The sequence below is a fragment of the Sarcophilus harrisii genome, chromosome 3, assembly GCF_902635505.1.
Source record: "Sarcophilus harrisii chromosome 3, mSarHar1.11, whole genome shotgun sequence".
Classification (NCBI taxonomy): Eukaryota; Metazoa; Chordata; class Mammalia; order Dasyuromorphia; family Dasyuridae; genus Sarcophilus; species Sarcophilus harrisii.
In genome coordinates, this window is record NC_045428.1 from 412,425,254 (window position 1) to 412,450,673 (window position 25,420).

Below are 25,420 nucleotides of genomic sequence, written 5' to 3' on the forward strand. Positions count from 1 at the left end.
AAAGAATCTCTAAAATACTTGTCAAGAATCATTGATGAGTAATGCAGATGTTCATTTGTATTTCCAAAGCAAATATGCAGAGGCATTTTCTCTTATATGTATTCCCAACATTCTAGGAGCAAGGGAGTAATAAAGTAGTGAAACTTTGCTGAGTTTTAATGACAACACCTTTTTGCATTCATCAGCTCAGAGATGACATTTATAGGAGATGCTGCTGAAGGGATCTGTAAAAAAAAATAAAACAAAAAGGATATTTATTCAGTCTAGTCACACTTTGTCTTCTTCAAACAGTGTTTGCTGAAGCAACAGACTAGCAAATGCATCTCTGTCAACATCTGTTCTCGTTTTCCAAATTGACAGCATTAAGAAGTAAAAATTAGGATTAAATGTTATTCTTAAATCTTGGATCAAGATATAAAACTGCATTCTGTCTGCTATCAAAAAAAAAAATAACTCTTTAAAAACATCTCAAAACATTGTTGGCCTGAGCCAAACAAGGATGTTAATTTTTTCATTATTTTTAAAAAGATGCCAATATTTGCTACATTTGTCAAATATTATAGCAAATGGACAGGTTTGGGCATATGGGTCATATATATTTCATATCTAGTCACTGTATCAATTTAGTCTCCTTTTCAGTGTTTCCCCTTTATTTTACAGTACTTAGAATATGAAAAGAGTCATTGTTACCATTTTCACTCTTCTTGTTAGGAAGCTATTACATATTTACTTCAAAACTCAGTTTTGTTTTTTATCAATATGGCTTTTTACCTCCCTCCCCTGCATATCTTTGTATATGGCATCATGAATTACTATCAGTAAGTTAAATACTGAAACAAGAAGACAATATGGTAGCACAGAGTAGAAAGGGAAACAGATAGGAATATAGTTGATTTATTGAAGAGAGCTGGGGCTTAGGATCATGAAGACCTGCTGTCTCACACATTTATTAACGAGGTGACTCTAAGTAAGTCATTTAACCTCTTTGTGCCTGTTTCCTTATCTATGAAACAGATACATTTTATATCACCTATAAAATAGGGAAGTGAGACTCGGGGATCTCTAGTTCTATATCTGTAATACCATCTACCCCAGATGCATATTGGCTGTGTGATCAAGTAAATTTTGCTTAACCTCAGTTGATTAAATGGTGATAATAAGGTGAACATAACCCTTGGCTCAAAATGCCATTTGCATAGGACTCTCTTCATTTGTAAAGGTTTATTACTTACTTCCCCTCATTTACATATCCTCCCAAAAACAGTCAAATATTATCTCATAGCAACCCTAGAGATAGCTAACTTGAAGCTAATTAAAGTTAAGTGATTTGTCATAATCATACAGCTAGATTTGAATTCTGAAACTGGATTTGAATTCAGGTTTACCATGCTATCCATGAGGTACATCTATTATACAGATTTTTCTTTCTTTTCTTTCCTTGCTTTCTCTTAAATTCCTGAGGAGAGCAGTGTAGTATTCTTGCTTTCTACTGTCGATCCTTCTTCTCACTATTCTATTTATACTTCTCAACAGCCTATCTTCCATCTTCTCATATCCTTGACAAGTCCAAAGAGCTATTCAAATCTGAAAGGGTCTCACTCTTCACAATGTATGGTTTGAATGTTATTAGAATGGGAAACACTCAGAGATAAATATTCAGGAGTGATACTGAAGATGGACAAAAAGCTGAATCCAGACATGAATATGAAAATACCTCTTAAGGGGAAAGGGAAATACATGTGCAAAAATATCTGTGACAGCCCTTTCTGTAATGGTAAGAAACTAGAAACTGAGTGGATACCCATCAGTTGGAGAATGGCTGAATAAGTTATAATATATGAATGTTATGGAATATTATTGTCCTATAAGAAACAATCAGCAGAATTATTTTAGAGAGGCCTGGAGAGATTTTCTTGAACTGATGCTAAGTGAAATGAGCAGAACCAGAAGATCATTGTACATGACAACAAGATTAGACGATGATCAATTCTGATGGACATAACTTTCTTCAACAATAAGATTATTTAAACCAGTTCCAATGATCTTGTGATGGAGAGAGCCATCTACACTCAGAGAGGACTGTAAGAATTGAATGTGGATCATAACATTGTATGTTCACTCTTTTTATTGTTGTTTGCTTACATTTTATTTTCTTTCTTATTTTTTCTTTTTGATTTGATTTTTCTTGTGCACATGATAATTATATACATATATATGCATATATTGGATTTACCATTTTTTTTTACCATGTTTAATATATATTGGATTACTTGCTATTTAGCAGAAGGAGTGGGGAGAAGGGGAAAAGAAGGGAGGGGAAATTGAAACACAAGGTTTTCCAAGGGTTAATATTGAAAAAACTATCCAGGCATATCTTTTAAAAATTAAAAATCTTTAATAAAAATAAAAATTAAAAAAGATACTTCTATAAAAAATATTACTTAAAAATAAAGAACCTCTAGAGGAAATAATATATTTAGAGCTATGATTTCAACAGTGTAGGGAGCTCCCATGCTAAACCTGAAACCTTAAAAACTGCTAGTCGGAGAAATTTGGTTCCATTTCTTGCTGTTTACTACCACTGTTAACCTGATCAAGTTAAGTCTCTGAGATTCAGATTTTCCATCTATAAAATGACAAGGGTTATGTTGGATGATCTTTGAAGTCTATTACAAAATCTATCTGTACTAAATCAACTATACTGCCTGGTGCTGTCTAAAAAATAGATATATATATGAAAATATTGTTCTAAATATTGATGAGTCTATTACTAGCATAATAGCAGAATAATCTAAATAAATAATTTGACCAATGTTGTTTATTCAAAGAAGCTGTACTATTATATTTATATTTTAAAAGTTCTTATGTTCTAATTTTTATGTTCAGACATTGTTATTTTATTAAAAAAATAAATTTTCCTTACAAAAAAAAAAAAGAACATGGCGAATTATGGGTTTGCAGAAGCCAGAAATCTAGTCAGTGTTTCAAAATTCAGTAGTTAAAAAATATTTGTGTCTACTATGCTACAGGCACTATGCTGAGCCCTAAGAATACCACACATACATAAACACAAATGCACATAAACACACACACATACACACACACACACACACAAAGGTATCCCTTGCTCTCAAGGAACTCAAGAGTCTACAAAGGGAAGATAACATGTAAACAAATATGTATAAATAAGATACAAACAGAATAATTTGAAGAGAATCAACAGGGAAAAAAAGTACTAGAATTATAGGAATCAGGGAAGGTTTTTTGAAAAAGAAAGGATTTTAACTGGGTCCTAAAGGATCCTATTTGGCAATCTGGTGAAATGTCTGGATTTGTTTTTGTACAATATTTTCAAATATTTAAAATACATAGGATTACAAAGAAAATTAAGTATGTTCAAATACCTATCAAAATATTTTTTTTCTAAATTCATAGGCAGCTACATGTCACAGTATATAGAGCTGAATTCAAATTCAGCCTCCAATACATACTAGTTGTGTGATTCTAGATAAGTCACTTAAACTTATTAGCTTCAGCTTTCCTTAACTGAAAAGTGAGGATAATAATAGCACCTATTCTCAGAGTTATTGTTTGGCTCAAACAAGACAATATTTATAAAACACTTAGCATAGTGTCTCATACATAAGAGACACTATATAAGTGCTGGCTGTCATCATCACCTTCAACATCACAATCATCATCATTCCTGAAATACATATACATATTTAGAACCTCTGATCTAGAGGAACTCCTCACTCCTCTCACATAATAAAGTGAAATGATAAAAAATAGCAATAATATAATGATGATGAAGCATGTTAATGTTCACAAAGCCTTTAAGATACACCATTTCATTTAATTTTCCTATAAGGTGTCATAGCCAGAAATGGGAAAAACAGGCTAAAATTATAACATTAGAATTACAGGAAACCTTAGTAATCATTTATTCTAACCTTTTCATTTTACATCACTCTATAGATAAGGAATTTAAAGCCCAGAGGGTAAGGTAACTTGCTGTAAGTCCCACAGTCACTTAGAGGTAGGGCACAGTCTCAAATCTAGGGTTTCTATCCTCTCATCTGCTGCTTTTTCCACTGTCAATGTTCAGTCTTGTCTATGTAATGTGGCAATACAGGAAAGAAAGAGTATCTTTATCAATAAGAAGAGGATATAAAAGAGTATTGATAGTAGATATTTCTCTTTGTGCAGGGAAAGAAAAGAAATCTAATCAATCTTTTTCTCTATAGACTTATTGGAGGAAAGGAGTTTTGTATTGTTATTGTTGGATTTTTTTTTATCCTTTCTGATAAAATATAAATGGCTAATTAAAATAATTAACCTAGAAGTTAGTAACTTCAGGGTAAACTTTAATCACTGCCTTTGCTTTGTATTAACAATACTTCTGGAGCAGAGATTAGGGTTCAAAACTGTGTGGCTATCTCCTATAATCCAAATTGGCAGGAGCTGCCAAGTAAAAACCCCTGGCCTGAGTCCATCTAAAATTGTAGTTAAATATGTTGCCAGGAAGTTATAGAAGAAAAGTAGCACTTTGGAATGATGTTATCTTTTTTAATTCTTATTCATTCTGTATTTGTGTTTTCTAGTTTTCCATTCTCAGAAAATTTACAATTGACTAATGTTTTGATTGTTAATGATGTGCTTTGTTTACATTGAAGCTAATATTACACTGATTGGGAACATTGTCTGTGATCTCAGACTGCAACTGTAGCTATTGAGGGATTTTAATACACAATATCTCAGATTGGAGCAGCAGTACCAAAGGATTTGGAAAGCTTTGGAGGAAGTTTCTATGAAGGAGTGGATCTTGACATGGATGTTGAAGCAAGTGTAATACTTAAAAAAGCAAAACCAGAAGGCTCATAATTCATTACCATCCTGTCCAGTCTTTCTACATAGATTGTTATAGGATAAACGAGTGTCCAAGGCAAAGATTGTCATAATCTTCAGTTGTTTGAAGCCTAGATCTTTTTGGTGGTATTCCAAATGATGACTTGCATACAAGAAGTTATATAGAAGATATCACCAAGAAGATGTTGGGACAATGGAGGAGGTGGGAAAAGAATGATAATTCAGTCATTTGACAAAATCAAGGATGACAGAGACCTGATGTTTCACTGTTTGCCAAGAAATGTCAATAGGCCTCGGAGAACCTTCCAGGGGGTAGAACGAATTCATGGGAGAATATAAAACAAGATTTAAATAGATTGAGAAGATGTGACTAGATTGAATCAATTTACAACTACATGTTAAGCAAGTGCCCACTATGTTTCTGGTACTGTGCTAGGTGCTAGAGATACTGAAAGAAAATTCAACAATCCCTCCCTGTTTTTTACACACTACTTTTCTGTGTACCTGTTACTTTTTCTGATTGAATGAATATAAGCTTCTTAAGGACATAATTGTTCCATTTTTGTCTCTTAGGCCTAAAACCTAAAAAAGTGACTGGAACACTTAGATATTTAATGAATTAACTGAACAATGAAAGATGCTGACATTCTACTAAGAAAAAAACAGAAAACACAGATAAGTAAATTTTTTAAAATATTAGGAGCTAATAAAACACCAAAAGCCAAAAAAGTAAAAATGGAATGAATGACAAATATAGGGATGGGTAAATAGGGTTCATTGGATAGAATATGGGATAAAGAGCATGACATAGAATGATCTGGAAAATAGGTTGGCCTCTATGACAAGACCAGAGTTTCTCTCATGGAACTTTTTTTTCTTCTCACCCACAAAATGAAGAGGCTTTATCTAAAAGAAGATAAAGTTGTCTTGATACTTGATTGGACTTAACTTTCCTGATGAAGCTTCCTGGTCATCTAGAGAGCATAAAAAGCTCTATCCCTGTAAAGTCTGTGACTATCAGCCTTGGCAGGTGCCCAAGACCATATGAATCACCATGCATTGACAACCTATTGATTAGACATGGTTCTAGATAGAAAAGAGGAGGCCACATCCTTACTGTGTTAGGACAAAATAAATTTCCATTGGTAAATGTTCAATGACTTGGGAATACTTCATTTTATCTAAAAATTGACCTAGGAAAAGAAGAATGAAGGAAAATGAAAAGTCTAGAAGGACTCAAGTTAAAAATCTGAGTAACTGGAAGAATGGAAGTGCCCTTGGCAAAAATAGGGAAGTTAGAAAATAGGGAGAAAAAAGAAGAAAGAAAAAGAAGGAAGAAGATGAGGAAGAAGAAGAGGAATAATGAATGATGCTTTGAAGATCCTGCATTCAAATGCCCATTGACATAATTATGAATTTAGAGTTCAGAAAAGAGGCAAGACTGAATATATAGATCTTGGGGTTATCTATATAGCAGTGATAATTAAACCCATAGAAACTTACAAAATTTCAAAGAAATAAGTTATCCAGAGAGCTAAAGGCAAAACATTTGGACATAACATAATATTATGATTCACCAGAAGAAACTAAGAAGGATCAGACTATTAAAGGTAAACCATGTTAGCAAAAGATCACAAAGTAGAGAGGAAAGAATATCCAGAATAAGAGGGCGATCAGTAATTATCAAATGCTAAAACGTCAAAGATGAAGATTTTTTTAAAAGCCTTTGGATTTTGTAATTAAGAGATCAACAATAAAATTGAAGAGCAGTTTCTGTGGAATGGTGTAGTTATGAATTCATGAGATCATAGACCTAACGGGTGAAGAGATTTTGAAGACCATTAATCCTAGTCCAAGCCTTTTATTTTTCAATTAAGGAAACTTTGACCAAAGGAGATGAAGTAGTTTGCCAAAGATCACCAATATAACAATATATACAACAGGTATCATTTGAACCATGGCCTTCTGATTTTTCTTTCCATTGTATCAAATGGCAATCTGCACTATATATGGGAACATCTGAACCCATATTAATGCAAGCAAGACCTATTTGAGTATTGAAATACACTTTGGACTTCTATAATTAAATAAACTGTCCTTACTCTTGTAGCTAAGATACCAGCAGTTTCACTTCATTCCCCCTATCCCTTAGTGCCCACTTCCCAGAGACCAAAGCAGACCAACACCCAACAAGAGAAAGATTACTTTTGGGTTAATTATTTTACTAATTCTTCAGCAGACTAAGAATTTATAATGGTAATATTGAGAGTATTCATTAAAGGTATTAGCTTTCTAGAACACAATTTGATAAGGAATCCTATTCACACATGTCTAGTGATCCACTCCCACATCCCTAGTATTAGAAAGACTCTGTATCTGGTATCTTTAGTTGAGTGTGTAGACATGGTTAAGATGCCATCTGCCATGAAGTAACACTACCTTGTCCTGAACATTTGAGTGGAAAAAATTATCATAACCAAAATACAATGGTCTCTCTTTCATGTTTTTTTTTTTTACCTTATATTTTATAGATCTCCCTTGGTTTTTCAACTGTTGCTTCTTAATGAAAATTCTGTTTTCCAATCTAGTCTCTAGATCTAGCAAATTTTTATTTATCTCCTGGCTTTGAACTTAGAGTGTACACTATTTAATCTGTTGACCTTCTGATTCTAGCATTGTATTCCACAGTCCTTTTATGACCCAGATACCACCATCACTTTCCCTAAACACATTTAATTTCCTTGGAATTTTAGACTAATAACCTAAAGATTAGATCCCACTTAAGAAATGGACCTGTTAAAAGTCTATATGTCTTTGGTGCATACTCACTACTTTCACACCCATTTAGGATCCAGTAAGACATATAAACATATAATCATTGATTTAGAGCCAGAAAGGGAGTTAAAAGTCATAAGTCCAATCTTTTTATTTTATAAATGAGAAATATGAAGGCGAGAGAAGTTGTGCCTTGTCCAAGATCACATAGGTAGTAGGTGACAGTGATAAAATATGAACCCAAGTCCATTTATTCTAAATTTAGTGCTTTTTTACATAGCACCTCTACCTCACATACACCTAGCCAAAAATGCTGACACCGGCCCAATGTAGGACTATCACATGATAAAATTTTCTTTACACTCAGAGTATATGTTTAGGAGATTGGAGAAAGATGGGATTTGTTCATGAACAAATCATTGGCCTAATAAAAGAGTTCCCAGGACACTGTTCTTTTAAAATTCAGCCTGAGTCATAATGCTCTGTGTTATCTGCCACTTTTTTGATGGATCTGTGACTTTATCAGTGTGAATACCAGTGCTCCCTCCAGTGGGCCAAATTAAATCTCAATCATGCCTTGTTGTCCAAATGCAATTCTGGCCCTTGTCCTCTCAGTCTTCCAATGGGGATCTAGCCAATAATCTGTTGGCTTTTTGCTAAATCTCTTGACTTTATGCCATTACCATTGGTGCACATAGGCAAGCTGTTTGTTTGATTTGGTTTTTTTTCCTACTTTGTGACCAGTCATTCTTCTATTCTATTTTGACATCCACCAGACCTCCTCTCTTGTCTGATTCCTCTCTGGAAATTTTTTGCAGCCTACTACTGCCCACCATTCTCCTTTCCATTGTCACTAATTTATCAGAAGAATATATATGTAAATAAAGTGAACTTTATCATTTTCTATTAATATGTTAAATAGATTTTATTTTTTTAAATTATGTATTGTCCCAGTCTACCATGTCTCTAAACTGATTTGATTCAATTCCTCTAATATCTTGTCCATTCATATATTTGGCCATTGAACAAAGATCTCATATTTAATACACCAACAGTGAAATTAATGGTGATAGAGGGTCTAACACAGTATTGTTCTTAACAGTACCTACCACTCCCTTTTCTACCATTTCACCACTTATAATTCTTCTTGAAGAAGCAGGAGAGGGCTCTATAAGACCAGGATCCATTGGGCAATTCACATTGTTTTCTAGATGGTGATTGTTTTACATATTTAAATATGTATAGATTTATAGAATGTTCAAACAATTCATCAATTACCAGCATGTTGCTGATGATAAACCTTTCTATATTGAACCAGGGTAGCAATTAGAAAGATGACCTAGTTTGATGCTGAAATTATAGCAAGGTAGATTTTATTCCTTGTGCCTTGGTAAAATGAGGGCTTTGGATTATATAAACTTGGAGGACCCACCCAACTCAAAATTTCTTGAAATAGATATAGTAGGGATGTTTTCTACTCAGATTGGCCTTATTGATTTCCAATGACATAATGCATGTATAGTGCTTTAAAGCACTATATCAATGTGAGTCATGATATTTGTCAAGGGAACTTCCTAGGATAGTATCAACTTCCTTGTCATTGAAAAATAAATTAAAACGATTCATCAACTTTACTAAATTATTTGTTATAACAGGCATAATAGTATTGGAATGATGTGCCATGATCAAATTATTTTCTTCCACTTAAAAAAAATTTTTATTGACATAAATTTATTGAACTGTCCTCCAGCTAACTGCCACCTATTTTTCCTTATTATTTCATCTTACAAAAAGCATAACTACAAATATTTTGGTGTATATAGGAATTTTCTTCATATCAATGACTTCCTTGGAGTATAAGCTTTGTAATGGAATGTCTAGTTGAAATGTAAATATTGGGGTATTGAGTTCCTTTTTTTTTCCCTGATTCTCTGTTCCCACTTAAAAATTAATATCTTAGCTTCACCTTTATGTTTACTTTTAATAATTGCTTTGACCTTGCCCTTTGTCTTTCAACAGCTATCACATTGCATTAATTAGATTGGCATGACTATCTCATAAACTATGGATTGATTTAGATGAATTCTCTATCCTTTTCAGTCTCTATTATTGTTCAACTTGAGCATGATCTGGCACATAGATAGCATTAAGAGCCAGAGACTCTGAGATTTTCATCTTTGGACCATTCATTTTTGGCTTAGCTAGAGGCAAAACACTTTAGTTTTCTATGTTTTGTGGCTGCCTTAGTGAGAAAAGAAAAGAACATGACCGGAGAGATTATCATGCTGGTGATGATTCAGTGAGAAACATAGCCTTCCCCAGAATTCTGCTGTAGCTTACTGAGGCAACTCTGCTGGGATTCCTACCACCTCCTCCTAGGATTCTCAACATGATTCAAATTCAGTCAAGAAAGTAATTCAGACTTTAGTGCTTGGGAGAGCAAAAAAAAAAGTAGGTGGGAAAGGAGAAAAAGAGAGAAAAGACTGTCAGAGAAAAAAAAAAAAGAAAGAAAGGGAAGGAAATGAAAGCTCCATGGTAGAAAAGCAGGAAGTTTACTAATAGAGAGGAATGGAGACTAGCAGGGGTATGTGAGAGGTATATAGGAGGAATAAGGGGAGCAAAGAAGAGGAAGATAAAAAGGGACTTGATATACATAAATTTAATTCAGCTAACAAAATCCATGGCCTATTAGACTTGTGAAGAAAGCTATTTTGTCTACTCTCCTATGGCCCATTCCCCCTCCATAACTTATTTTCCCTCTAAAGCAAAAGTAAATTATCTGCCTTGTTTTATGATAGCAGATAGCAACTTCCTCCCCTGTATCCAGGTTGTTGGTAGGTGCTTCAGGATTAAGTGATTATAACCATTTCCCCATAGTTTCTCAGGGTACCAATTCCTATTTTATTTCATTGACTTCCTTGTTGTAATCTCCTCAGTATTCTAATAATGATACTGAGCTACTTTTTTTGTGAGCTACTTTTTTCCCTTTAATCCTAATTGCCTTGTGATATTATTTCTTCAAAATCAGGAAGTGACCATTATTTAAAAGTTCTTTCTCAACACAATAGAGCCTTCACAAGAAATAATTTTGTAATGCATTGGGAATTGTTTTGCAATGAACCAAATAATTATCAATGAACCAAACAAACTGCATTTAAATTCATTTCATCTTAATACATTTTTAAAGTATGGATGCGCAAATCTTTAAACTTTATTTAATTCAAAACATTTTTGTTTAGGACAGCATATTTCTTTTTATGACTTTGCAAGTTAGGAACGAAACTTGTTTTTACTAAAACAACTGTATTAAAAATTTGGACATTATACAATCCAAGCATATGTGAGAAGCTGACATAACTTTGTTTTCTCCTCTCAAGTAGCATGTATTTAATATCTTTTGTTGTCTATATTGTTTCCTTTTTATTTTTGTACAGAATACAAGTCAGCTGTGTAATATTGCACATAAGAAAGAGTTCAAGAACATTTTGCTATTGGCCTATTAGGAAACAAAAATGTACTTTATTATCCATGTAATAGTATTATCAGGGTCTATGCTATTAGTGGTCCTTTTTCAATAAAGTCAGTAGTAACAATACTTAACCTCTCTGGGTCTGTTCCCCATTTCTAAAATGGAAAGGTTAAATGATGGTTTCTAAGAGTCATTCTAGTTCTAAGTACATGAGCCTATGAAAATTAAAGAATAAGTACAGTATGTTTTTTCAAAATTTCCTGGGGTTTCAAAAATCCTAGAGCTTTTATATAAGGTAGTTATATATACATTTCTGGTTTTGCACTATGAAATATTTTACCCTTAAAATTTTACTTCAAAATATTATCAATTTTCACAGTTAGAAAATAAGGTATCATTTTTTCCTATACCTAAAGACTCAGCAAGGAAGAACTTTGCTGGGCTAGAGTACTTTTTAAAGTCTAGGAATCAAATTATGGCTGAAAATAGATTGGGAAATATTATATGATTATAATTTGTGAATTTTAATTCAACAAATATTTAAGCACCTTTTATTTGCAAAGTACTGTACTAGACTAAAAGAACATAAACATAGATGCAAGAAAACTCTCTCAAGGAACTTGCAATCTAATAGGAGGGAAAGGCATTCATCTATAATCATAATATAAGAGCTATAATGATAGACATAAAGAAATCCAGTGAAATGCCAGGAAGTAATCTAAGGAAAGAAAGATCACTTTCATTAGAAGAATGAGGAATAGTAGAAGACTTCATGGAGGTTTTAACTTCTAATTTGGACCCTGCAGGCAGGAAGAGACTGACAAATGGAGAAGTAGTGAGGGACAATGTTGTTACATTTGAGGACAGAGTAAACAAAGGTATGGGGATGTGAGAGACCAAGACAAAAACAAGTAAGACATTTCATCTAGAGCAGCAATCAGCACACTATTGTCTGAAGTGCTAAATCTAATCCACCAGAACCTTTTTGTACCTAAGAATTTTTTTTGGTAAAAATCTTTTTTATGGGAGATGTAGAGAGGGTATACAAAAACAGGCCCCAGGCTGAATTTGATCATCAGGTCACAGTTTGCCAATCTCTGTTCTACAGCACAGAATGAATAAGGGAATGAAGATAGCATGAAATAAGGCAAAAAAAGTCAGAATCACATTTTAAGGGGCATTGGATGCTAGGATCAGGAGTTTATGCTTTATTCAGCAGACAATGGGAAATGACAGGGTTTTTGAATGGAGAAGTGATGTAATCAGCTGTGAGTTGACAAATTTAGGCAGTGGTACAAATACTAGATTCAATATAAAATGAAGTAGGCTCAAGATTTAATTAAGGGAGCAGCTAGATGGTGCAGTGGATAGAGCACCAGCCCTGAAGTCAGGAGGACCAGAGTTCAAAAGTGGCCACAGACACTTAATACTTCCTAGCTGTGTGACCCCAGGCAAATCACTTACTCCTAGTTGTCTCAGAAAAAAAAAAAAAAAAAAAAGGAAAAGAAAAAGAAAAGATTAATTAAGTGCTGTTATAATAGTCTAGGCAAGGAAAGATGAGGACTTAAACTAGACTCATGAGAGAGAAGTAGAGAAGTTGAAAAGAGAGTATAGTCTCAAGAAGTATTGTTTTAATAAAATCACTAGACCTTGGAAACTAATTGGATTTTGAAAGTGAAAGAGAGGAAAGAATCAAAAATGCCTTCAGGGGTTTAAGCCTGAGTTACTGGGTGAATAGTGACAGGATCAACAGAAATAGATAAGTTAGCAAGAAAGGGAAAAGCCAGAATTTCAAGAGATAATAAATACAGTTTGAATCACTGTGAGTTTGAGGAGCCAGTGGCAGATCCAAGTAGAAATGCCTAGCAGATAACTGTTCGAAATTCAGGATATTTGAGTTTTAAAAAGAGTTTGAAAGGGCAGAGAAAGCTTTTAAAGCCAATGTGTATGGATAAGCTTTCTTTATGTGTCTTCTAAGTAATTCTTCATTAATCATGTCATTGCTACTCCTACCTACCATGTACTTCTCCATTGCTTTTTGGAATTACCTGTACTTTTAATTCTTCAGTAGCTACGGTAATCACATACATGAATATCATAAGAAAATGCCTATGCCTTTGGAACAATTCTGTAGGCTGTCCATCCAATTGCATAACTCAGTATGAACAATAAGCATTCTTTATTGATTTGTTTTGTCTTTTGTGGAGAATTAAATCAACCCTTCTGAGTTACTTTTTAATTGGATTTGCTATTTACCCTCTACATATAAATGAAAAGCAACAAGTACTCTGCAATTTATAGTCTTAGAGATCCATGTCATATACTCAAACACTTGGGGATTGAGTGATTTGCCCAAAGAGAAACAGGGGATATGTGTATGAAGAAGGACATACTTGCAAGTCTTTCTGATTCTAAGGCCAATTCTTGGATACCATGGGTGTCATACTGTCTGTGCATTGCTTTGGAGCTTGATGCAGCCAACACAGTGTCACTGACAAATAGGAATACCTGGAGAATCTTATCATACATAGGGAATACATATTCACACAACACAACAAAATATCTATTTGAATTTTCTATTGATAATAATGGTCAGAGATCTCTGAGTCAAGGAAGTCACATTTCATTGCCTAACTCAGACATATAGTGTCTGTGTAGCTGAGCAGGTTCCTCATCAATGAAATGGGGATAATATTAGCACTTACTCCCTAAGGTTGTATGAAGATCAAATAAAATAATATATGTAAAATATTTTAGAGATCAGATAGTGCTATATAACTTTAAGCTAAAAGTTAAATTTGAAAAATCAACATTATTTCCCTGAATTTGATGGGTAAAAACTTTGAAAATGCCTCATTTTATTTTTAAAGTTTTTTATTTTCAAAATATATGCATAGATAGTTTTCAACATTCACCCTTAAAAAACTTTGTGTTCCAAACTTTTTTTCCCTTTCTTCTTCCCATCTCCTTGCCTCATTTTATAATGGGGTAAAATATTAGTCTCCTTGACACATTTAGGAAACATAGACTGAGTGAGATATTTGCCCTAATTTAAATTTATTGTCTTTATGTTTTTAAAAAAAAAAAATCTCAATATTGGTACCTCTTTTCTTTATCACTAACTTTTGATACTTTCCTTTTCAATGTTTCTGATGCCTAGATTACAATTTAATTCTTTATTTTTTTCACAGACTAGATCAACATATTGATTTCCAGTCAAATCAGTAAAAGGAAAAAAAGACCCCAAACTTTATTTTGACTTCTTCAAAAAAATTAGAATTGAAATTATATTTTCTTAGAATTTTCATAATGAAAGAAGATATGCTTTGTTATTATGGGAGTGGCAATATGATATAGTAGAATGATTTAGAGTCAGAGTACTGGGGTTTGTGTTCCTGCTCTATTCCCTATTAATAGTATGATCTTTAGCAAGCTAGAAAAATTCTTGGGATTCTGTTTCCTCGTTTATAATATAATGGCTAATTTCGACCCTGTTCAGCTATAAAATTCTATGATTCTAAGCAACATGATTTTAATTGAACAGCCATCTTCATCATGTGAAAATGTGACACACAACCTAATTCCTTGAGTTCATATTAAAAATTAGCTTTGCATTATTTTTGATATTTACATAGATATTGATATTTACATAGATACTTTAAATCCCATGCAACTATGATGCTGCCTTTAATACCATAATAATGTTTTATTTACATTGTTTGGGGACATTTAAAACCACAATTATCTATTGGTCAAAAGGTACAAAATTTATTGTGACCCTACTAAAAAAAGTTAAAGATTAGAATTTTTGCTAAAGCAGTTCCTTGCCCATTTTAGAAATCCTAAGCCTATATCTAAATAAATTCACAATGCATTTAAGTTCAAAAGGAATAAAAGTCATATTAATTTGATATATTTGCTGCCTCTGGACATTTACTGCCTGTACCATCCATTTGACAATTAATCTTGTGCTATTTTGTGACATCTCATGTATTGAGCTCTTATATAACTTTTCATGTGTCTGTGTTTTATTTCCCTGATTAGATGTCAAGTTCATTGAGGCTAAGGCTTTCTCTTATTCTGCTTTGTATTCTTCATGGTATTTAACAGCTAGCTGTGGGTTTACAGATTAGTGAAGGATACAGATCAGTGAAGGATAACATAGAAAGACAGAATGCTAGAAAGATAAGATGCTGGGCATGAAATTAAGAAGGTGTGGTTTTGAATCATCTCAGACACTTAATAGCTATGTGATTCTAGACAAGTCTTTTCCTCAATTTCCTCATTGATAAAATGAGAAAGTTGAAATCAGTGACATATAAGATCCTTTCAAATTTTCAATAAACTCCCGTAGTTCCCTGTTATTTTTTAGGATCAAATAAATTACCCTCTCTTTAGTTTTTAAAAATTTTCTCACAAAATTAAAATATTTTTTTATTTTACTTTTTGTAATTTAATTGTTCCATTCTTTCCTACCTTTCCCCAGTCCTACTAATGGAGTGTGTGTGGTGTGTGAAGCCTTTGTAATAAATATTTATAGCTAAATAAAACAGATACCCTAATTGGATATGTCCAAAAATATATTTATCTTTCTGCATGCTGAATCCATTACTTCTCTGGTAAGACGTGGGGAGTATGTTTCATTATCAATCCTCTGGAATTGTGGTTGGTAATTTCATCAATTGTAATTGATGAAATATTTAAGAGCTCTGATTAACTTTCAACAATCTGGTGCCAACCTCCATTTCCAATTTTATCATACATTCACCTTCTTGGATTCTGTGGGGAATATCTGACCCTCATATTCTTCCACACATGATATACCATCTCACATCTCTGTGACAACATTGGCTTTTCCCCAATTATACAACATTCCCTCCCAACCTATACCTCTTAAAGTCCTTTGTTTCCATCAAAACTTAATGCTAATATTGCCATATGAAACCTTTTCTATGCCTTAGCTATTGGTTCTACTCTTCCTCCATATTAACTCGTGATTGTAATTACTTGGTAGATAGCAAGTGACTGCAAGTATGTGTATATGTGTGTGTGTGTGTGTGTGTGTATGTTTGTATGTGTTACATACTTTAATATTCCAAATAAGAGATCCTTGAGGGAAGCAACTATTTGACACTTGTCTTTTTTTACCTAGTGCCTTGCACTTAATAAATGCTTGCTGATTGATTGATACCATCACTTTGACCATGTTTATCAGAAAAAAATTGCCACATAGTGCTAAGGTAGCATCTTATGCTGATGTCAGTGATAGTAAATATACCCATATGGATAACAAGAAAGTCTCACATTGTGAAGAAATTATCCTTAATTTTCTCCTTTCCCTCTTTTTTTCTGCTTTTAATTGCCTTTTCATATAATTTTTGCCATGCATTTGGACTCAATCATCCAATTTATATACAACTACTCTGTTACAAAAAAAATACCCCTAATAATTGAACTCACTTTTTTCTACTTCCTTAACTTTTATACTACATTAAAATAAATGTAAAGGTGCTATAATCAATAAACATTAATTAGGCTTCTACCATGTGCCAATTCTAAGTTCTAGAAATACTTGGAAGAACCAGAGAAAATTCTTGTAACTAAGAGTATAGCCAAGAGGCCAGTGGCAGGGAGTAAAATATAAGACAACACTAAAGTTCTAAAAATATTTTTGTTGCCATAAGTTCTTGCCCTCTATCTCCCTTCTTGGGGTATACTAATTGCAGTATCATTGGGTTAAAGAGAATATATATATAAGATGTGGTAACTAGTATATAGTCCCCAATTATTTTTAGACTGGTAAATCCAAAAATATCACCAGGAGCAAATTAATTTTCCTGTCTTTTTTAATATTAAAATGTTAATATCAAAATTTTGATGATTGTTGATTATTAAGTTCCCAATAAAAAAGGAAATGAAAACAAACATTTTTATCTTTCATTCATCATATTAAAATGTTCTAGTTACTTAAGAGCATAAATTCATTTTGTTACCACATGATATACCTCTTATTTCTTCCCCTGGTCTCAGCTATAAGACCCAATGTGGACTCTGAAATCATAAGCAGTAGAAGTACTTATGACAGATGACATGCAAATAAATAGTCATTAAATGAGAAGGGACAATGTAATAAGAATCAGACTCTATAAAAAATTTAATAGAAATTTAGTATAACACAAATTCCCTAAAATATTTCAAACAACTAATAAAAATTAAATTTTGCTTCAAAAAATTAACTGTTTTGAAAATAAGCCAACGAGGATGAAATTTTACTTTTAAGGAAAGCTAACTAGTGTCTAGCCATAAGACATGACCATTGAATTGGATGGAACAATGATTACAGATATAAATGTGAAGAGATTAGCTTTCATATTTCTAGAGCAGAAATGATTGGTGCTGAATTTCACTTTTTTCTCCCTTAAGCCTATTTAATAAATTCCTCTTTAATTTCTTTCTTATTTGTTTTGTGATTTGATTTATCTAAATCTGAGAGTGCAAGATTGAAGTCTCCTGCTATTATAGTTTTGCTGTCTATTTCTTCTCATAACTCTCTTAACTTCTCCTTTAGGAAGTTAGGTGCTATACTACTTGGTGCATATATGTTTAATACTGATATTGCTTCATTGTCTATAGTACCTTTTAACAAGATATAGTTTCCTTCCTTATCTCTTTTAATTAGATCAATTTTTGTTTTTACTTGATCTGAGATAAGGATGGCTACCTCTTTTGACTTCACCTGAAGCATAATAGATTCTGCTCCAGCCTTTTACCTTTACTCTGTATGTATCTCCCTGTTTTAAATGTGTTTTCTGTAAACAACATATTGTAGGGTTCTGACTTTTGATCCAGTCTACTATCTGCCTCCTCTTTATGGGGGAGTTCATCCCCTTCACATTTACAGTTAAAATTACTAATTCTGTATTTCCTGCCATCCTAATATCCCCAGATTATGCTTTTCTTTTTCTTGCCCTCCTTCCCCACTTCCTTAATATTAAACGTATTGGTTCCACTTGTGTCACCCAGCTCTCCCTCTTTAGTATCCCTCCCTCCTCCCTTTGAATCCCTTCCCTTTCTTGTACCCTTCCTAATTACTCTTTTTCCTTTTCCCTTTTCCTCTCCACTTTTAATGAGGTGAAGGATTCTCTATAAAACAAATGTGTCAATTATTTCCTCTTTGAGCCAACTCTGATAGAAGTAAGATTCACATGTTCCTCCCCCTCTAAATTCCCTCAGATATGATAGGTTTCCTTTGCCTCATTGACGCATGAAGTTTCCCTCTTTTTATCTCCCCTTTCCCCTTTTTCTGACCCTATCCCCTTTCCATTTCTACTTCCCTTTTTTATGCTATATCAGTAAAATCAAATTATACATGTGATTTTTATGTATATCCACAACAGAAATACAGTTCTCAAAGGTTCCTTTTACCTTTTTCTACTTGTCTTGAGTCCTGTTGTTGGAGATCAAATTTTTGGTTTAAGTCTGGTTTTTTCTTTAGAAACAGAAGGAATTGCTCTGTTTCATTAAATGTCCATCTTCTTCCATGGAAAAAAATGTTCAACTTAGCTGGGTATTTTATTCTTGGCTGCATTCCAAGTTCTTTTGCCTTTCGGAATATCAAATTCCAGGCCCTTCGATCCTTTAATGTTGTGGCAGCCAAATCTTGTGTGACCCTTATTGTGGCACCTTGGTATTTGAACTGTTTTTTCCTAGATGCTTATAGAATTTTTACTTTAATCTGAAAATTCTGAAGTTTGGCCACAATATTCCTTGGAGTCTTCTTTTTCAGAAGGTGTTGGATGGATTCTTTCCATGCCTATTTTACCTTCCGGTTCTATTACTTCTGGGCAGTTCTCTTTAATAATTTCCTGTAAAATAGTATCTAGGCTCTTTTTTTCATCATAATTTTCGCATAGTCCGATGATCCTTAGGTTTTCTCTCCTTGATCTATTTTCTAGGTCCGTTGTTTTTCAAGTAAATATTTGACTTTTTTTTTCCAATCTTTCATTTTTGGTTTTGTTTGACTGATTCTTCCTGTCTCAATGGTCAGTCATTTCTATTCTATTCAGTTCTGATTTTTAGCGTGTTATTTTCTTCATTAGCTTTTTTACTTCTTTTTGTTTATGTCGATTGAGTTTTAAATGAGTCATTTTGCTCTATGGAATTTTTTCCATTTCACTAATTTTTTTTTTTTTTTTTGTGAGTTATTTTCTTTCTCCAATTCACAAATTCTGTTTCCCTGCACTTCTTGGGAGTTTTTTTACCTTTTCCAATTCACATTTCAGGGAGTTGTTTTCTTTTTCCACTTTGTCAAATTTTTCTTTTAGTAAGTTATATGTCTTTTCTATACTCTCTTGCATAGCTTCTCTTTCCTTTCCCCATTTTCTTCTAGTTCTCTTTTTAAGGTTTTTTAATAGTCTCTTCTAGGAGAGCCTTTTTGTATTGAGGGACCAACAATTGTCTGGAGACTGTCTGCTATTAGTCTCTTCAGGGTTGAAAAGCTGTTCTCTTTCTGAGTAGAAACTATCAATATTCCTTTTGATTTTCTTACTCATTTTGTTAAAGCCTGTAGGGTCTGCCTTCAGGGCCAGGAGTTTACCAGCTTCCTCTGCAGAGCAGTGAGAGGTGTATCAATGGGTAGCTGTCCTGCTAGCCCGCTACAAAAAGCAACAAGGTACTGGAGTGCTCTGGGAAAGAGTTCCCCACCTGGAAGTAACTTAGGTCTGCAGGGCAGAGCTGGGAAAATGCCTGGCAAAGAACCCCTGCTGTGTGAGATAATGACTGCCCTGGGGCTAGCCGCTGAGCAGTGAGAGTTTCACTATCCCAAGCCAAATCCCGCCCTAGGGCTGTGGATATTAGCAGTTGAGCAGTGAATGGATTTACAGGGACTAGAAATGTCTCTGCTCTGGGAAGCACAGTCCTGTTGGGGAAGTTCTATTGCCCCAGGCCTAGCCCTCTCCCCCGCCCCCACTGTGCTGATTAGAGGCTGCCCAGGCTGTGCCCCCCTGTCGTGTGGGTTTGTAACTGCCCCTGCAAAGCCTAGAACTGCAGGATGTAGCTGCAGGGCTGTGTTTCAGTCTCCTGAGTCACTTCCTGGTTTGAGTAGCTACAGCCAGTGTTAGGTTCTGGCGTTTTTTTAGAGTACCCTCTGTTCCAGGCTTTAATTTCTCTGCCAGTTTACTGCTTTGTAATCAAGGCAAAGCAGTTAACCTGTAGCAGAGTGGTCTCTATAACTTCTCTAGCCACAGAGATCACCCCGCCCCTGGTCTGCTCAGGACGCTAGTCTCTCACTACCTGAGCTAGTCTGTTCCTGGCCCCTCAGGACAAACCTTTCCTGGCGATCTTCCAGATTGACTGCAGCAGGTAAGTTGTATGCTTCTGATCTTCATGAATTTAAACAGTGAAGAGCTATTTCTGAGGCTGGATAAAATAGTTGGTTATGAGGGGAATGAGAGGAGTTTAGAAAGTCGCGTGTGCCTTCTCCGCCATCTTGGCTCCGCCTCCCTATCTAATAAATTCCAAAAGAGGATTTCAAAGGATTTTAATTTCCTGATTTCCTTCTTAAACTTTAAATCTATTTTATCAATACTTCTTTTATTAACTCCTCTTAAGGGAGACATACTACAGACCTCAGTACTATTTTTTTTTAGCCTCCAACTTCTAGTAAGAAATACATGACTTCTTTTAATCATGTGTATTCAAATGGGTCTCCTCAACAGTCCCTCTGAAAAACCCTGTTTTCTTTTATAATCTAATCTCACTTGTCCTACTAACTGTATACCGTATGCCAATATCTCAAGTTCAACTTGGCAAGGACAGAGAATTTACAATTGTCACTCAGTCAATACACATTTGTGAAGTGCCTACTTTATGCTAAGCACTGTGTTAAGCACTTGGGGATACAAATAGGGAGAAATAAAGTCCTTAACAGTAAAGAGTTTATATTTTAAAAATACAACTCACAAAAAAAGAATCTAAAAAACTAGGAGTAGGGAATGGGGAATACTCAAGGCCTATGGTAGAGAGGCTTAGAGGAATGCATCCAAGTGAACAATGAGGAGATGGTTATCTTAGGCATCTTCCTTAAGTAAAGGGTTTGGGAAGAGTTCTGAACTTTTCCCTTCAATCCGAAACAGAGAGTGCTGATGAGATCTGAGTACCAAAGCTCATTTGACTTCACAATATTATGAAATATAATATAAATGTAAATAAAGTATAATGTTGATTCTTTTTTTATATTCTGATCTTCTTAGTGAGAATACATACCTTTTTATGTCTTCTGCTTTTTCATGTCTACCAAAGGCCATTGTCATGGCCACTCCGAAGTCTTTCATCTGTAATTTTAATTATAAGTAATTTATTGGTCAGATGTACACATGTAACTAATGAATCAGTCCCCGGATACAAGATACAAAGAAGAGGCTAGTATCCTGGCTAAATGACTATTTTATTTGTTTTAATTAGATACTATACAAATATTAACGTTAGAAACCTGTCTTTGTTATGATAGAATTTTTTCAGTGGAAATTTTGTCTTCAGGTTTGGGAAGGTCTCCCTCCCCCCCAACTTAGACTACTTACCATATTAAAAATACAACTGACTTTGGAGTGAAGCACTTCACTGAACTTTTTTAGTTCAGGATATATATGGTTAAAATCTCGGAAATTTTCATAGAATTAAACAACTTAGAAACTGGTAACTGTGGATTCCATAAATATCACTTTTTTTCCTAATTAGAATAATTAAAAATAAATTCTGATTATATAGTTATTGATTTTGACAGTAGATGTTATCTCTCTCCCCTACCCTCTCCTGTCTCTTTCTTTCTTTTTCTCTTTCTCTCTCTCTCTTTCTTTTTGTCTCTCTTTTTCTCTTTCTCTGTCCTCTTTCTCTTTCTCTCTCTTTCTCATAAGAGTAAATATACTATCTTTTATTTCTCTTAAATATATATTTCATAAAAAACAGAAATATGGTTTTAACATTTTAAAAATTCAAATCTACACAGATATTTATAGTTGAATGCATATGCAAAAACTATCACAATAAGATTATTGGAAGCATCCAGACCAAACTTGAATTGGTTAAGAGAAAATTTAAGGGGAGATAAGTAATATGGTGTTATGATTTGGAGTCAGAAGAGCTAGGTTCAATTCCTGGCTATGAGGCTTACTAGCTATGTAAATCAAGTCATTTAATCTTGTTAGTGAATGAAGACAATCCCAGAGTAGAGGTAAAGAATAGGAATTGAGGATGGGAGAATATTCAAATAAATATGCAGGAAATGTGGCCATGGATATACTATATGCCTTGATAACTTAGTTTGACTGCCTTATAGTTTTCACTCAAAAAAATCAGATGGGATCTCCAGCAAGAGCAATGAGGGAAAATCGTTATAATATTAGATTATTACTTCATATTCTCTGAATATTTTTCCCTGAACATCCCAAGAGTTTAGAAACACTACAATCTATGTTGTGTGATGATTTGTTTTTAAGAACAGCTGTGTTTTCTGAGTTCTTTATTTGCATCCTAAGTTTGCATATTTTAAAAATTTGACTAATCAGTGTGTATTTGCTCATGTTTTGCTTTAGTCACTCTAACCCTTTGGGTTTATTTCCTATGGCCCAGGTAGACTTTTATCCTATTTATAGTAAAACAGCGTATTTACTCTTTTAAGTGAAAATTCCCTCCCTAGATAATGGCTCTGTAGATATATGTTCTTTCTACTATACTAATAAGGGCTTTCCAGAATATTAGCTTGTAGGCAAAAGTAATGGGAACCCAGTGAATATTTTTATGACATGAATATTCATTAAATTTGTTTTCAGGCAGCCATTCAACCTTGTGAATAGTATAGTTGAGAACAGTCTAATTAGAAGAATTAATCAGGACTTAGAAAGTCTTATAAGGATTTGTGTGCATTTAGGATATATGTTTTTCTCCTTTTGAAACAGGTACATCTTAGGAAATATACAGTAGGCTTGGTTATTTCATATATAATGGACTTAGGGATCCATTTCTCAAGGTCAGAATCTTTTAACCATAGAGTTTGATTATTCAAATGATAAAGAAGATTTTTTTCTGAGGTTTCCTGATTGTATTGTTGCCCTTCTTTTTAGCAAAAATGACTTCTACTTTTAAAAAAGCACAAAACTTCTTAAAACTAAATACAGTTAAGTAATTGGGGGAAATATTATCTATAAAAACTACTGGCCATGGAACAGCTAGTGAGTCTTACCTTTAGCTCTAATACCACAATATCATTGCCAGTTTCCAAAGGAGACAGCTGTTCTGAATATGTACAAACAAAAGAAGGAGTTACTATAGCAACCATAGAACCATGTGGAAAAGGTTCTCCCTGCAACTCTCCTCAGTCCTCCCCACACTTCCCTCTTTTCTTTTTGTGACTGCCCCTGGACCAAAATGATGCTATGTTGATTTAAATTTACACAGTGAGCTTGGGCCTGAATATATTTACACCTTGCAAGTCAGCAAGTACTTGGCCCAAGCATGTCAGGATCCATGGAACCTGATGTCTGCTTAATTATATAACTTCCCTTTACCTCACCCTCAGGAATAGCACTAACATTATTCATTCTTCATTTGGATTGGTCTCTTTTACCTTTTCTTCTCCCTTTCTGGATTTACCATTTTCTTATTTTTTCAACTCCTTCCACCATACCCTGTTACTGTTCTGTGAACAAAAACTGCCTTGGTGAATAATATCTGTGTACTTTGGTGATATTGTAGTTGTTATTTAACTAGATAAAATGACAGAGTGATTTTGACCTCTGAGGTAATTGAGTGATGCAATACACTGTCCTCTCCCCTCTGATCCATCTGCTACAGCATATGGATGTATTTTTTTTTCATATCCATGTAGCAATTTTTCTTGACTTTTAACCCTGATTCAGGGAAAGGGGGAAAAAAACTCAAATCAGCAAACCAGCAGTATTGTTATAATCATTTCTCTACAGTCTTTAATTCTCATTTAATTGTAAGTTTTATTTTGCTATTTTCATAGTGCCATTGATTTGGAAATTGAAAAAATCTTTGAGTCCATAGTCAAGCACCTGGATTTTAGATCAGGAAACCTAAACCAAGAGAAGTTAAGTGACTTGCATAAGATCATAAAGCTAATAAATTTCTGAGATGGGATTTGAAACCAAGTATTTCTGACTGGAAACTGAGTGCTCTATCAACCACAATCTGTTGAAGGATAAACTGTTTTCCAAACGCTCATATCTAAGCCAAAAGACAGACAGCAATTCTAAAAGCATTTTCTTATAGAAACAATGACATAATAATCTGGATCCCAGGGAATCCCATGAAATTTGTTCAATTCACAAAGTAATCAAAATAGTATATACAATAGGAAAATAACAGAAAATATACATACAAGACACAGTACTTCAGTTACATAGGGTTTTCTGACTATTAAAATTTTCTAGAGACCATAAGCAGTCCCAGTCAATCCCAATCTGAAAGGCAATAATATCTTAAATTTAAAAGTGATAGATTTGAAATATAACAGAAATACTGAGTTCTTATTAAGGAGTATCTGAGGAAGAAAAGGAAAAAGGGGATGTAATAGTGAAAGAAACATTTATATGAATAATACTATGATGCTGTAGGTGCTTTCCCTATACTCCCTGAATTTAGTGTTTCCCTGTTATTTCTACACTTGCTTTGATCCTGAAGTGAGGAACCAAAACCTGCAGAGGCAAATGGGAGGGTGGGGGAGATAAGTGATGTGGATGAGGGAAGACTTCTCCAACTCCAAAATAGATAGCACTCAATAAAAATATTATTTACTTCCCTGATTAGTGTTAAGATACCTGTCTTCACTACCAGGAGTTGATTTGGTGTGGGGGCTGGAAGTTTTATGCCTTCCATTCTCTTCACCTCTACCCAACTCTCATACACTGGTGCTAAATGCTTTCATCATGGTTTCTTGTAAATTCCTACCAGTTCATGCCACTCTGCTTTCATCTTTCACTTGTTGGAGAATATGATACAGAGAGGCATAATAAACATTTTAACTAATAATAATTAATAAAAGCTAAAAATTATGTAGTGCTAATTATCTGCCAAACACTATGCTAAGCACTTTATGATTGTTATCTCATTTAAACCTCACAAGCCTTGTAGATAAGTGCTATTATTATCATCATCATTTTACATGACAAAACTGAGCATACTGGTTTTAGTGACTTGTCCAGGTCATACAGCTAGTAAGTGTCTAATGTCAGATTTAACTCAGGTCTTCCTGACTCTAATCCCAATGTTCTATCTACTGCATCACCCAAA

The 25,420-nt window shown here is 33.9% G+C and overlaps 1 protein-coding gene and 1 long non-coding RNA gene across 4 annotated transcripts in view; one reads left to right on the top strand and one right to left on the bottom strand.

Annotated features, from left to right (window-relative positions):
• KCNH7 (potassium voltage-gated channel subfamily H member 7) overlaps nt 1-25,420 on the top strand; it is a 605,555-nt gene that overhangs the window by 58,094 nt on the left and 522,041 nt on the right. The gene's annotated exons all lie outside the window — the stretch shown is intronic.
• On the bottom strand, nt 51-23,632 carry LOC116422462. The gene is made up of 3 exons (XR_004233109.1): nt 23,349-23,632; nt 21,377-21,444; nt 51-224 (listed from the first exon to the last, which is right to left on the bottom strand). It is a non-coding gene; the product is annotated as an uncharacterized LOC116422462 (long non-coding RNA).